This window comes from Mixophyes fleayi, chromosome 6, assembly GCF_038048845.1.
Source record: "Mixophyes fleayi isolate aMixFle1 chromosome 6, aMixFle1.hap1, whole genome shotgun sequence".
Classification (NCBI taxonomy): domain Eukaryota; kingdom Metazoa; phylum Chordata; class Amphibia; order Anura; family Limnodynastidae; genus Mixophyes; species Mixophyes fleayi.
The window spans coordinates 129,773,763-129,787,750 of NC_134407.1; the positions used below are offsets into that span (position 1 = coordinate 129,773,763).

Here is a 13,988-nt window from a genome sequence, read left to right on the forward strand (position 1 = left end):
TGCTTTATTCCGGGCAGATCTTGGCGCCTTGGGAGAGTTCAAAACTTCTTTGCAGGCAGGGGAGCTCTATTATCCTAGCTCTCCCGGTCCTGTACTTGCTTCATCTTAAAACCAAAAAGCCTGTAATGGTGTTTTACAGCTTCTTCCCATACAGTAATCGTTGTTTATTATTAGTGTGGCCGCTAAAATTAAGGACCAAGTTCTCCCCCTCCTTTTCTGAAAAAAAAAAAAAAAAAAAAAATCTCTCCCGTCAGTGAGAGCCGTCCGGCTCTGTCCGGTAGCTGCTTCTTTTCCTAAACGAGTGTGCTCTGTGTGTAGGACAGAGCACACCTCTGTAGGGAATAAAAATGTATGTTAAATAAAGTATATGAAATATAAAAACAAAAAAAAAAAAACCTCCACTAAAAACTGGAGAGGCTACAGGAGGGTTGCAGAGGGGAGGGGTTTGTTAGCAGGATACATTAACATAGTTAACTAGTTAATTGCCAAACTCCACTTCCCTCACACGACCCCATGGTAGCAGTGTCCCCCAGACAGGATGAAAGAGAAAAAAACTTAACACCTGACCTACATTTCACCCAGCACAGGTAAACTTCGTCATTGAAACCACCCCTGCCTTAGCAGCCCTACTGCCGTAAATAGCCTGCCGCTACTTGACCCGCTCTTCAGAGATTTCCAGCCATGGGAGCGGCAGCGTAGGCACCTCCATGGCAATTCAAGTCCCCCAATCCAAGCAGCGCACAGCAGTCTCATGTCTGCAGCTTACAGTCGGCTCCCCACGGGACCACAGATGTGGCTTCAGTACACAGGAGGCCAAAGGCTCAAGAAAATATTAGAAACAAATGTAAAATAAGGAGACAAAAAGAAAAAAAGGACTGCCAGCAGCCTAGACATGTCCTACACGCCTTGTACACTAAAATAAATGGAGGCCTAAGAGGAGAGGAGTATAGAGGTGGAGGAGCTAGGGTCAGGTGATAAAGTTTCTTAAAGTGCCTATCCCCCCTGCACTATATAATGAGGGAGAAAGAGGGGCTAACAAAGTACACAATACAGTCAATCAGCAATAAAAAATCCTAACATATCGATAAAGTCATATGAATTTAAATAAATGAACACACTAAATGCTGCAGAGAGATTTACTGAATTAATTTAATATAGGCTATTAGAAAGCATGATGCCTAAATAGTCTAACATGCAATATATATTACTAGACCTGAAGATATTCACTCTGCTGTGTCAACTAATATCACATATTACACACACTTAAACATTTAGGAAGCTCACAGCAGCTGAGAATGAAATAAGTGATATACAGAATCAGGCAAAAAGGCAGCTTCAGACTGCTCTACTTGCATTCTGGCAAGCCCTTATTTCAAAAACAGGTACTTGCTATACAACTATCAACAGCAGTCATATCTCCTGCTGCATTACTTAATTCTGTGAACAACAACAACGGGAGATATAAGCACTTTTCAAGCCCTATATACACAAAAATCTCTAATCAGCTCTGTGGAGTGTCCTACTTTCACTCATAATATAAGCTAAGCAGCATCCAGCTGTATAATTCATATTACAAGACTTTATTTATCAGTCACAGCATTAGATACACCATGATCAGTGGAAATATTAGGTGCCTCCTTTTTAACTCTTACGATAAACTAAGCTGAATTAGTCTATCACTGGGCTAGTGAAAGCTCCACGTTTCAATAACATTTACCAGCACTGGGGAAATAAGTGTAGTTGCCCACAGTAACAAGCTACTTGCTGGTGTGTAGAAACCAGCCCCTAAAAATTAGCTTATTTATTGGTCACTGCAATAGCGCTAGTAAATTATCCAGGGTGTTCACAACCTACCCACCTATACCCATACTTCCTGGCCCATTACGGAGCATGAAACCGTGTGTATACAGTTTTGATGAAAGAGGATGAAATTTCAGCTATGTGACTCACATTACTGACTAACTGAAATTGTTTTACAAATCTCCCGCTGCCCGACAGTAAATATTGGGATGTTTGCACTTCCGTTGGATTCAGAGAAAGGGATTTCACGTGAGACATTGGAACACTATAGTGTATAGTGACAGGAGCTTGAGAACCTTAAAATTACCATCAATAAGCACAAGCTGCTCCCCCTCTATACCCCATTGGCTGCCTGGGACTTCAGTATTCTCCTAACAAAAGCCCCAAAGAACAGAACCAGGTGTATAGAACAAGAGGATGAGATGGAAAAATAAAAAAATCTCCAACAAGATTCTTAACAAGGATAACAGTTGAAAAACAAAAACAAGAAGAATAGAGGGAGGGTGTCCAGTGCTCCCCATTGGATTCATAGGAAAGGATTTAACTTAAGTACAAACTTAAGAGCCTGTCCTGCTCAAATTAATCCACCTGGGAAAAGTCTGCTTACAGGCCAGCAAGACTCTTGTAGGCATCATAGTGGACCAAGAGGCCATCTATTCTGCACACCTTACTGGTCCCATCAACATAAGTTGTTAAGGGCCTGACCACATTCAGAGAGTGAGGAGAACACTCTTCATCTATAGCCATTCCCTAATCTATAGCTGGAACAATAATATCCTGGGTTCAGATGGAACTTGCAGAGTACCTTAGGCATAAAAAGATAGGTATTTTATACTCCCAATAAATTCATTTCTCCGATTCCATCTGGGGGACACTGCTAACATGGGGACATTCTAAGCTAGGGTCCCTTAAGGGAGGGACAGCTCTGACAGCCCGACACGTAGTATACTACTGACAAAAGCGTCTGCCGACGCAAATACATTCAATTTGGTAACTGTATGGACCGAGGACCAAGTGGCTGCTCTGCACAACTGGTCTGCTGAGGCCCCATTTCGTGCAGCCCAGGATGCCCCCACAGAACGAGTAGAATGGTCTACAATACGATCTGACACAGGTCGATTAGCATCGACATAAGCCTGCTTAATGGTAGAAGACACCTAGCAATCAATTGCTTATAGCAGTGGTTCCCAAACTTTTGCAGTTCGCGGCACCCTTAGAGTCTCCAAATTTTTTCAAGGCACCCCTCCAAAATAATTATTGAGCAGTCCTGTTTTAGAAGTAGTTGGGTCAAAAAATTGTAATAAGTATTTAGGTCAGGACAGAAATACTTATTTAGTTGTATGCAAAAATGCCCCCTCTGCATCCAGACACTCTGCATCTAGACACACTGCCCCCTCTGCCCTCTCTCACCCTGTCCCCCCTCCTCTGCCCTCTCTCACCCTGTCCCCCCTCCTCTGCCCTCTCTCACCCTGTCCCCCCTCCTCTGCCCCCTGTCCCCCCTCCTCTGCCCCCTCCTCTGCCCCCTGTCCCCCTCCTCTGCCCCCTGTGACACTCCTCTGCCCCCTGTGACACTCCTCTGCCCCCTGTGACACTCCTCTGCCCCCTGTGACACTCCTCTGCCCCCTGTGACACTCCTCTGCCCCCTGTGACACTCCTCTGCCCCCCGTGACACTCCTCCTCACCCTCCCTGCCCCAGCTGTCACCCTCCCTGCCCCAGCTGTCACCCTCCCTGCCCCAGCTGTCACCCTCCCTGCCCCAGCTGTCACCCTCCCTGCCCCAGCTGTCACCCTCCCTGCCCCAGCTGTCACCCTCCCTGCCCCAGCTGTCACCCTCCCTGCCCCAGCTGTCACCCTCCCTGCCCCAGCTGTCACCCTCCCTGCCCCAGCTGTCACCCTCCCTGCCCCAGCTGTCACCCTCCCTGCCCCAGCTGTCACCCTCCCTGCCCCAGCTGTCATCCTCCCTGCCCCAGCTGTCATCCTCCCTCTCACTCCTCTGCCGCGCGCCAGCCATAGAAAAATAAGAAAGCACAGAAACTTACCAATCCGCCGGGCGCCGGGACCCAGCAGTCTTCTGGGTCCCGGCGCCCGGCGGATTGGTAAGTTTCTGTGCTTTTTCTTTTTTTCCAATGCTTGGCCCGCGGCACCCCTGGGAGCCGCGGTGCACAGTTTGGGAACCGCCGGCTTAGAGGCCTGCCATCCTCGTTTTGAGGAGTCAAACAAAATAAATAAGAAACCCGTGTGACAAATTTTTGATGTCCTCCTGCCAAATTCATAGAGCCCTAACCACATCCAGAAACTCCTTGGAGCCTATCCCTGAAAACTGTGGGCCACCTGTGAATACCGGAACCACAATTTCTTGGTTCACATGAAAGCTAGACACCACCTTGGTAGGAAAGCGGAAATTGTTCTGAGAACCGCCCTATCATCGTGAAAGATAAGATATGGCTCACGACCTGAGAAATCACCCAATTTGGAACCTCTACGAGCTGAAGCAATAGCTAGTAGAAATACAAAAGTGTGTATTGGCTCAAAAGGAGGCCCTTGAAGCATATTAAGCACCAGGTTAAGATCCCAGTGTCCTGTGGGTGAAACATAGTCCAAACTGGTTTTCTAGCCAGAAGGAGGGCGTTTACTACCCGTGAAGAGAAACCTCTGGACCTCCACAGGATGGCATCAACAGCCAAGCTGTTAAATTGAGCCAAGGCAAGTCCTGATGTCTGAATGGTCCTTGCTGAAAGTCTTCTCAAAGAGGTAACTTGAGATCAGGACCAACCGCTTAGCCACAGAATTTCTACGTACCAAACTCGCCGTGGCCAAACAGGAGACATTAGTATGACTGGGAGCCCCCCTTGGTTTACTCTTCAAAGGACAAGGGTAATCATAGGAATGGGAGGATAAGGGTACCCAAACCTGAAGTCCCAGGGCATCGTCATTACGTTGATGGCCACCGCCAAGGGGTCTCTTGCTCTTGAGCAGCAGAACTGTGGTACTTTCCTCTTGTGACGTGATGCCATTAAGTCCCGATTTGGGATTACCCATCGTAGGACCAGACACGGGAAGACTTTCGGATGGAGCGACCACTTGCCTGGCAGTATCGCATGCTGACTGAGATAGTCTGCTTCCAAGTTTTGGATTCCTGTCATAAAAATTGCTAAGATAGCAGGAACGTGGATTTCGTTCCAAGTCAAGATCTGAGCCGCCACCCTTATTTCTTCTGCACTCCTGGTCCCCCTTTGTCTGTTGACATAAGACACTACCGTTGCATTGTCGGACTGCAGATGGACTGGGTGTCCGTGAAGTATCATCTGTGTGCACTGTAAGGCCATTAGCATGGCCTTTAGTTCCAGAATGTTGACGGGGAGAGAGGTATCCCAAGCGGCCCATAGTCACTGGAGCCGTAAATGAAGTACCACAGCCCCCCCATCCTGTTAGGCTGCATCTGTTGTTACTAAGATCTAGGACCATGGGACAAAGGACCTTCCACCAACTGAGGGAAGCCTTCGCCTCGGGTGACAATCATATCAGTTGTCCCTCTAATTTCAGATGTGATCCTGAACACTTCATTAAGAGATCACACTGGAAGCAGCGTAAGTGAAGTCGACCATAAGGGATGGTCTCGAAAGTCTATACCATCTTTCCTAATAGACGCATGCATAAGTGGACTGATGATATGTGGCAGTCCATAACTCGAGCCCTAAGGTTTCTCAGGGATTGAGATTTGTCCTCCGGAAGGAAAACCTTTTCTTCGTTGGTATCCATGATTAGTCCCAGAAAAGTAATTTTCCGACACAGAATTAAATAAATGACTTATCGATTTATGAGCCATCTGTGGGTCTCCAGGATCCCGATAGTGAGGAAAAGTGCTGACTTAGCAGGTGAGCTGAGGAGGCTTTTATGAGCAGATCATCCAGATAGTGTCCTATTTGCACTCCTCTGGAATGAAGACAGGCTGCCATTATTTTTGTAAACACTCTTGGTGCTGTCGAGAGGCCAAATGGGAGAGCTCTGAACTGGTAGTGAGCTGGTCCCAGTGTAAATCTGAGAAGGGAATTCCGTATAGGTATGATGATAATAATACGTGAAGGTAGGCATCTTTGATATCTATTGACGCCATGAATTGATCTGGTTCCAGTCCACTGATGGCAGACCTGAGGGATTCCATTCGAAACCTGACCACCCGCAAGTGTATGTTTAGCCGGTTTAGATTTAGCACAGGTTGGAATGAGCCATCCGGCTATGGGACCAAAAAGAGATTGGTGAAGAAACCCTGTCTTTTTGGTGTTCCGGAACCTGGCCGATGACTCCAGTGGAAAGAAGAGAGGCACCACATGTAAGCATTGCCTCTTTCTTTTGAGGGTTGTAGGCAAGTTGGCTAAGAAAAACTGACGAGGGGCAGGACCTGACAAGTCTTTCATGGATCCTCTCGTCATGATCCCCCGAATCCATTGGGTCTTCTGAGGATGCTGCCAACTGATCTCTGAACAGAAGCAGACGCCCATCCACTCCCGCAGCAAGGAGGAGGGGAGGGAGACTGTCAAACTGACGGTTTGTCCGGAAACTTGGGAGAAGGATGTCTCGTGGAGGAGGGATACCTACATAGATACAATTGTCCTCTAGTGGTTGAAGGTCTCGACCTATGTGTCTGGCCTGGCCCCGGCCAGAGGAGCCCCCTCGAAAGGACTATATCAACCACAAACATAGGTGCCGTAGGTTTTGGGACATTTACTGGGTGGAAGCTGTTCAGGGATAAATAACACTTCTCCTGAATAAGGGTGTGATTCTAAGGACTTAAGATTAAGTGTCTGCATCCCAGGGACTGAGCCATAAGGTTCTCCTGGCCTCTACTGCGGTTGCAGAAATAGGCGAAGAAATGGAGGCTGCATTCTGGGCGACCTCATAAGTATCCGGAAGCCTCCTTAAGATGTAGGGCAAGGGGAAGCAATTCCAAATTTTGCAGACCCACTGCTAAATGGTCAACCAATGTTTCCATAGCGTCATAGGTCTAAATGAAGTACCTGCCGCAGTGTAGATGGAATTTAACAATCCCTCTATCTTGCGGTCTGTTTTATGCTGCAGGGTGGCTGTCCCTGGGCTAGGGAGTGTGTGGAGTGGTGTGGCGTGCTAAGCATGCCACTGGTGAATCAACCCTTGGAACGTGTTCCCAACAGTTGAGGTCCTCCTTCTGTAATGAATATAGAGCCAGATACCTTCACGGAATACTAAATTTTCTAGAGTCAAAAATTAGTATCCCCGTTTAATAAAAATGCTATTGCACCAACAATTTCAATTCAATATACCCCTATCTACGTTATAGAGAGTATATAAGAAAAAGTGGTACTTAGCCTTCCAATCAGGCTAAGATGTCTGGAGCAGGAGAGGTCTGTCAGCAGCTCAGTGTCCCTAAGGAATGTCTGCTGCTCTTTTTCTCGGGCGCCCTGGAATAGTTCAACTGCTTCAGACTGCGGGGGGTGGGGGTGAGGGTTGAGAATGCTGCATCTATTATATGCAGCAGTTGCTCTAAATAGATTATTGGTGCCCATTTTCATTGGTGAACAAGTGATCCCCTCCTTTGCTGAGAAGGGGACTTGGTACATTCCAAGAAGGCGACCCCCAGCTTTCCAATTACCCGCGCTCTGACGTTTTTGACAGCACCGGTATAGCGGTTCTGTATCAGCGTGACAGAGGCTATATGCCGCTTGTCAGCACTGAGTTCTAAGTGAAAGTAAAACTTTCCAATGGGGGGGGAGGAGGAGAGGAGAGAGAGACACAAACACACACACTAGGGTCAATTTAATAGCAGTCAATTAACCTACTAGTATGTTTTTGGAGGGTGGGAGGAAATCGGAGCACCTGGAGGAAACCCGCGCCAACACGGGGAGAACATACAAACTCCACACAGATAAGGCCATGGTCAGGAATCTAACTCATGACCTCAGTGCTGTGAGGCAAAAGTGCTAGCCACTAAGCCACCATGCTATGTTAGGCAGAAGCAGAAGTTTTGAATACAGCTTTGAATCACCTGCGGTGGCACACAGGCCGCATGTTATATCAACCATAATGTTTATCACAAAGCAGAAAACCAGTTGGAACCAGTTGTGCTAATAGTTACTCTCGAATAATTAACAAGTACTTAAGAACATTTCATGCAGAGGTTTTACGGAGCAAAACAAAGAAATTAAGGTTTGTTGCAGTACATTGATACTTTTATTAATGGAATAAAAATAATTAAAAATGTACTAGAATATTCTGATTCTGGTATAGACAATGCCTCACCAAATTCACAGCTTACCTTTAATGTTTTAATGTATATTCTCTTGGCAGTTTATTGTAGTGCCAGAAAGATTAGACAAGCCAATAACAATCCTCTCACTACCTGGAAAGTGAAAGAAAAAATGAGAAATTAATGTTTGTTATTAGATTTATAGTGTTCATAAATATCTATTTGATACATACATTAGGAGCAGAAACAAGCCCTCGCTCGGTATATCCCACATTATATATGGTACCAGCTGCTTGGCAATAAGTCTGCGCTCAGTATATCCCATATTGTATGTAGTACCAGCTGCGTGGCAATATAAATGCCCATATATGTATACAAAACAAAAAGACAGTTGTTAGCGCTTATCCTTTACACTGCATATCTGTGTGTATCTAGCAAAATGAAAACATGAGGTATTAGTTCATATTTTGATCAAAACATTTTTTTACCCTCTGGTTTTGTTTCAAAATATTGTAAACCCCTATACCTGGGAGGTGAGTGCATCTGATTTTAACTGCATTTTAATAGTGTTTAAAGCATATAGGTCAGTGTAGGACATGCATATAATGAGGTGTCCTTGACGCTGGGATGCAGCCTTAAATGTTTTGATCAAAATATGAACCAATACCTCATGTTTTCATTTTGCTAGACACACACAGATATGCAGTGTAAAGGATAAGCGCTGCCAACCGTCTTTTTGTTTTGTATACATTAAGAGCAGCAGATTTTTATAATAATGCTTAAGCTCTAGAACAGTTAAGGAAAGCATTTCCCAAATTCTTAATATGTATAATGCCATCATAGAGAGCATTTACTGTATAGTTGTGTGATGCTATTGGGAAGTGTGCAGTGAATATTTGTATTCTACACTGATTGAGGCAGTCACTCTAACATTAATCTAGATTCCAAGCACCCTACTAATGGTTTAGCTAAGTGGTTTTGTAAATCTGGACTCTGGTTGCTTGGCCCTGAGTTCTAAGACATTGATCAGGAGGAATGACAGTCTATGGACCTGGTGGTGAAGATACACCTCCCCCAACCCTTAGAGCTGGAATCAGAAGTGTCCACCTACCACACTTGGAAGGTTCTCCTCACCACCAGATAAGATACGTCCATTCACCCCCTTTTGGGGGGGGGTAACTGAATGGACCTGAAGGTTCTTGTAACCTGTTGCACAAGCTACCTGTATAGGACCACTTCCTAGGAGATGATAGTCTCTACTGCTGTAATGCAGTACCAGAAGGCTGTGCAGGAGTTAGTCAAAAAGGAGAGACTAGCCCCTGAAGAGAGGACACTGTACTAAAAGAAGGAACACTCTTCTATTGGTACCATCTCAAAAAGGAAACCAAGGAAAAACAGGCAGGTAGATAGTACCAGAGTATATACTCCAGCCATGACTTTCCAAGGTCTAGATGACCAGCTTGATATGCTGAATAGCCAGATCACTGGATCGGGCCTCATCGGGATATCCAGAAATGGAAAATAAAATAATACCCTGCAAGAGTGTAGGCATGACCTTGGTGACAAGCTGCAAGCCTGACAACCAGCCGAAGCGCATAGTCTGGAAGGCTTAAAAAAAAAAAAAAAAAAAAAAAAAAAAAGGAAGCGTCTGGTTTGTTGGATATGTCCAAGTATACATTCTCACAAAGCTTGGATCACTGAATTGACATCATCTTAAACGACTCTTGTTGACTAAATCTGTTGTAGATTTTTAACTTCTAAAGATGGCAAGACGCACAACCCTTTAGGGCACCAAGAAGAGATATCCCAATTCTCTGGAATGGGACAGATGACCACTGTATTCACTAAACCCTGTATAGTAAAATTGAAGACATTCCTGTGCTCTAATCTCTGGAAAAGAAAAAGGCTAGGAGTCATGGATGCGCTCCTGTGGGTCTCAGTCAGTAGTACCAAGCAAGACTCACTGATGCCTGAGGATTTTGCGTCCTCTCATTAAAAAGCCTATATGGACAACTTCTTTTACTATAATGTCAGTGAGGTACTTGTCTGGTACAGGGTATGAGCAGTGTCTCATAAGAGACAGGATGGGTTATTTTTTTTCCCCAGTTCCACGCTTCCTAGTCTGCGAAACATATCACACCTTCTGTGTCCCGCATACTGCAGATAACAGGAGGAGATTTAAGTTGAAAACAAGCACCAAGTAAAATTACACGAGAGTTGTCTCAGCATGAATAGGATATTTAGACAGCCACAGCAGATGAACACAGGATGGAAATTTAGTTACTGAACTAACAGAGTGAAACTATAGAACGTGCAATATTCTCTGCACATTTAAGGTGGATCTGATTGCATCATGTTATATTTAAATTACAAAGATTTTAATTACAAGTGTTGCAGACATTATACACAGGAGAAGAAATCACATCTAGAACACCAACACAAGCATCATAATTGTTTTTCAATAGAGATTTTGTAGGCAATTTTAGTATGGTAGCCCTTCCCTCATACCCCTTTGTCCTGCAGGGTACGGAGAAACAGGAGCCAACCACTATCCCTTACAGAAGCTCAATTGAAGCTACAGCACTTTGCATGTTAAATGTGTAAATGACATGCCCAACATAGTGAACATAAGTGAAAATGTTTTAAATGTGATGTGTAAATGTTTTAAAATACAATAAAGCATTTATAATATATAAAATCTCATCCTGTGGGTTCAGTGTGGATCCGGCAGTCTGCTTTCACTTTCCAGTGTTGGGAATGGAAGAATGCAGCATTGGGAGAAACCTCAGTAACTCCATGCAAGGTTTGTTTGAACCCTGTAGAGTGAAGTATGGAAAGGGGACCAGCAGTATTTTGGCTGCTGTAGTCTGATTACCCACATGGGAACCGGAGAGCAGTAGCACCATCCCCCTATCCTGTAGCACCTGCAGGATTCGCCAGCGGGCAAAGCAGCATAGCCAAGCTCAGTTCCTATCCTTCTGGAGCCATATTTGGCTCGAAGGGGGCACCAGATCTCAAGGACCCAAGTCCTTAGAGTTTGAGGGGGAGAAGGGAGAATTAAATATTTACTGTCTCAGACCAGACTTAGTGGAGCCCGGTTGGAGAAGGGCTGCGCACCCACTAATCCTTGCATTGTGTAGAAGTGTGGAACACACCACTTCCTGCCACCAAGTCCACCGTGTGAACAATATCTTGCACATGAATAAGCCTGGACAAGTGAAACAACCGAGACTGGATGGCAACCTATGTGTAAAAAAATAAAAACTAAAGAAAAAACAAACTAAAAATAGCAGTCTCATGTAAGGTCAGTGCTCTCCCCAAAAAAATTGACAGCCAGGTGGCATTAAGAAGTATCAAGGTACTGACAGTTGTAATACTTTGCCATAATACTGAAATGTGTTTTGAGGTTATTGCCCACACCTACCAGAATTGGTCAAACTAGTGGTCAGTGGTCTAACACACATTGCTGGCTGTAGTGCTTGCATAGTGCCTGTTAGGAGAAACAATGGTTTATTCTATTAGAATAAAATAATTTAACAAAGTGTCCCAAGACAAACCTCTGCCAACTACACAGCAGTCCTAATCCTAAGTAAGAGCTTATGGGGATCCTGCCACAGTCACAAACAAAAAGGTGATGAAGCAGCTACACAAAAACCAGAAGAATACAGTTCCAGGTACTGGTGAAGGAGCCTGATGGAAGAACCTAGTCTCCCGTAGTTGTAGTCTTCTACAACTAGGGGCAGCAGGCTGGTGACCAAGTAGTACCATTAAAGAAGCAGACAGTAAAGTAAAGTTTTTGCATGGTGTCAAAGTAATGATGGGGAAAAAAAGCAAAGGCTCTGGCTAACCAGGTCCCAAAAGGTAGCTATGCAAGCCATCACAAACACACAAAACGAAGCAGTATATCATACCAATCTGGACCATCCAGGGGAGGAGCAAGACCAAAGTTCTGTTGAGTATCTCACTCATGCCTCCACTACTAATAGCATCAAGTGCTGACTGCAAGAGATATTAACCCTTTAGACACATAGCTAAACTCATCAGTGCACCTACATTATCACATTAATGATGTAAGAAAGAACTAGGAAGGAAGGACATGCATATCACCACATTTATTTTGTAACAAACTTGGTTGACACTAGACAAGTACATTATATAGGAGTGTACATGATATCTAGTGTGACACTAGAGGAGTACAGGAATAGGATATAGCTGGGTTGACAGTACATGAGGGGTACATTAAATATGGGTGATGGAAACATGTTCTGAATACATCTGGGGTGACGTTAGATAATGAGTTGTACATTATACATGGGTGATTTCACATATCTAGACTATATCAGGGATGACACTGGATAATGAAGGATACATTATATGTGGTGATAGCCACATGTCCAGGATGTATCTGGGGTGACATTTGATAATGCGAAGCACATTATGAGCGGGTGACACTAGATATTGAAGGGTACATTATTTAGAAGTGGCAGTAAACTGTACATGATATATGGGGTGATATATGTATGGGTTCGAGTTATGTACCCCAGTGAGGCCCCATCTCCCCAGAAAAGCGGCGCCGGAGTTACGAGTAAGGAGCTGTGAAACAGAGCTCCTACCACACAGGGCCGAGAACAAACCCAGGACCGGTAGACAGGGTAGATCAACTCCCATTACCTGTCCCGCTGTCTCACACTTCTCCACGGGCCTCAATTCAGCGACTCTCGCACATCACATTCAAACTCCGGCAAAATGGCGCGCTGTCAGCACTGCGCATGTCACACTAAACACTACCTCACTGCGCATGTCATTAAGGTATACCGCCTCATTGGGCATACAACTGCTAAAACCACCCTCCTAACACGTCACTACCGATCCCACCACATCGCGCAAGTCACTACCGGGACGGGGTTACTGCGCATGTACTATAAATCAGAGGTTCTCATTTGGCTGATTGTGGGGTTGTTTCCACCAGCTTACCTTCGAACACTCTAAATTCCTAGATTCGGAAAGTGGGGTTTTGTTGAAAATTGGGCGTGGATGTTTTGATTACGGCGCGATGAGCACGTTGGTGGTGGGAATTATTTTGTCTCTATTTTACCTGTTAAACGTCTGGAGTGCCATTGCCCTCCGCTCCCATTGCCGACAATTACGGTAGAAAACACCACTTATTTTCCATTGCACCCTAAGTATGAACACAGATTCCACACGGCTAATTGAATTCCCCCTAGTTACACAATCCCATTGTTCACAGAGGAGACGCAAACTCTGGATAGTGCTGTATAAAGTGTTTACTCCAGTACCCATCTCCAGTGTTTGCTGCAATGACATTTAAATTCTCCAGTGTGAGGCTTTGCTGTCTCCTGTCTCACCTGCACTGAACTCAATAGTGTTGTCATGGAGCAGGCCCAATCAAATATTAAGATAAAAAATAATAATGTATTTGTATAAATTGGTTTCTGACCTGTAAACTTATTGAGGACTTCCAGGGCAGTGGTTAATCTAATTTGACATATTTCCTTCTTCGCGTGGTGCATCAAGTGCCCCTGCTATGCACATGTCCTGTCCTATTTAAAGGAAAATTTTTCACAGCTAAAGTTGGGTACACACTACAGAAGATTAATGCAACTGCAATTTCTATAATGATTTTACTAACTACTGAAAGTCCTGATGAGAATGCAGATTTATGCATATACGCTTACACGATTTACCTGCAGATCTGTCATAACCATCTGCTGAAAAGATTGTGACTGCACACTATAGAAATCCGCCTACATTGCTGGTGATGAGTGTGTACACACTTCCACATGTGCCCGACATTGTTAATTGTGATTTTTAGTCAGTTTATAAAATCAAATTAAATGATACAATGTGCTTTGGTACAATAAAACATGATCATGGGAGCGTACACACTAATGTGATATCGGACCCAAGAGTCATTTATCGTGTGATTTCCACGATAATTGGTTGAAAAA

At 44.6% G+C, this 13,988-nt stretch overlaps 1 protein-coding gene across 3 annotated transcripts in view; it reads right to left on the reverse strand.

Annotated features, from left to right (window-relative positions):
• Positions 1 to 12,809, reverse strand: part of CSE1L (chromosome segregation 1 like) — a 116,251-nt gene extending 103,442 nt beyond the window's left edge. The window contains exons 1-4 of one of the 3 annotated variants that reach the window (XM_075176423.1): positions 12,691 to 12,789; positions 11,931 to 12,018; positions 11,440 to 11,509; positions 8,089 to 8,168 (exon numbers count right to left, since the gene is read on the reverse strand). The gene's annotated coding sequence lies outside the window, so the exon portion shown is untranslated. Of the gene's footprint in view, positions 1 to 8,088; positions 8,173 to 11,439; positions 11,510 to 11,930; positions 12,019 to 12,690 lie in introns of all 3 variants that reach the window. The other 2 variants (XM_075176424.1, XM_075176422.1) reach the window with 2 other exon arrangements.
• Positions 12,810 to 13,988: the final 1,179 nt, after the last annotated feature.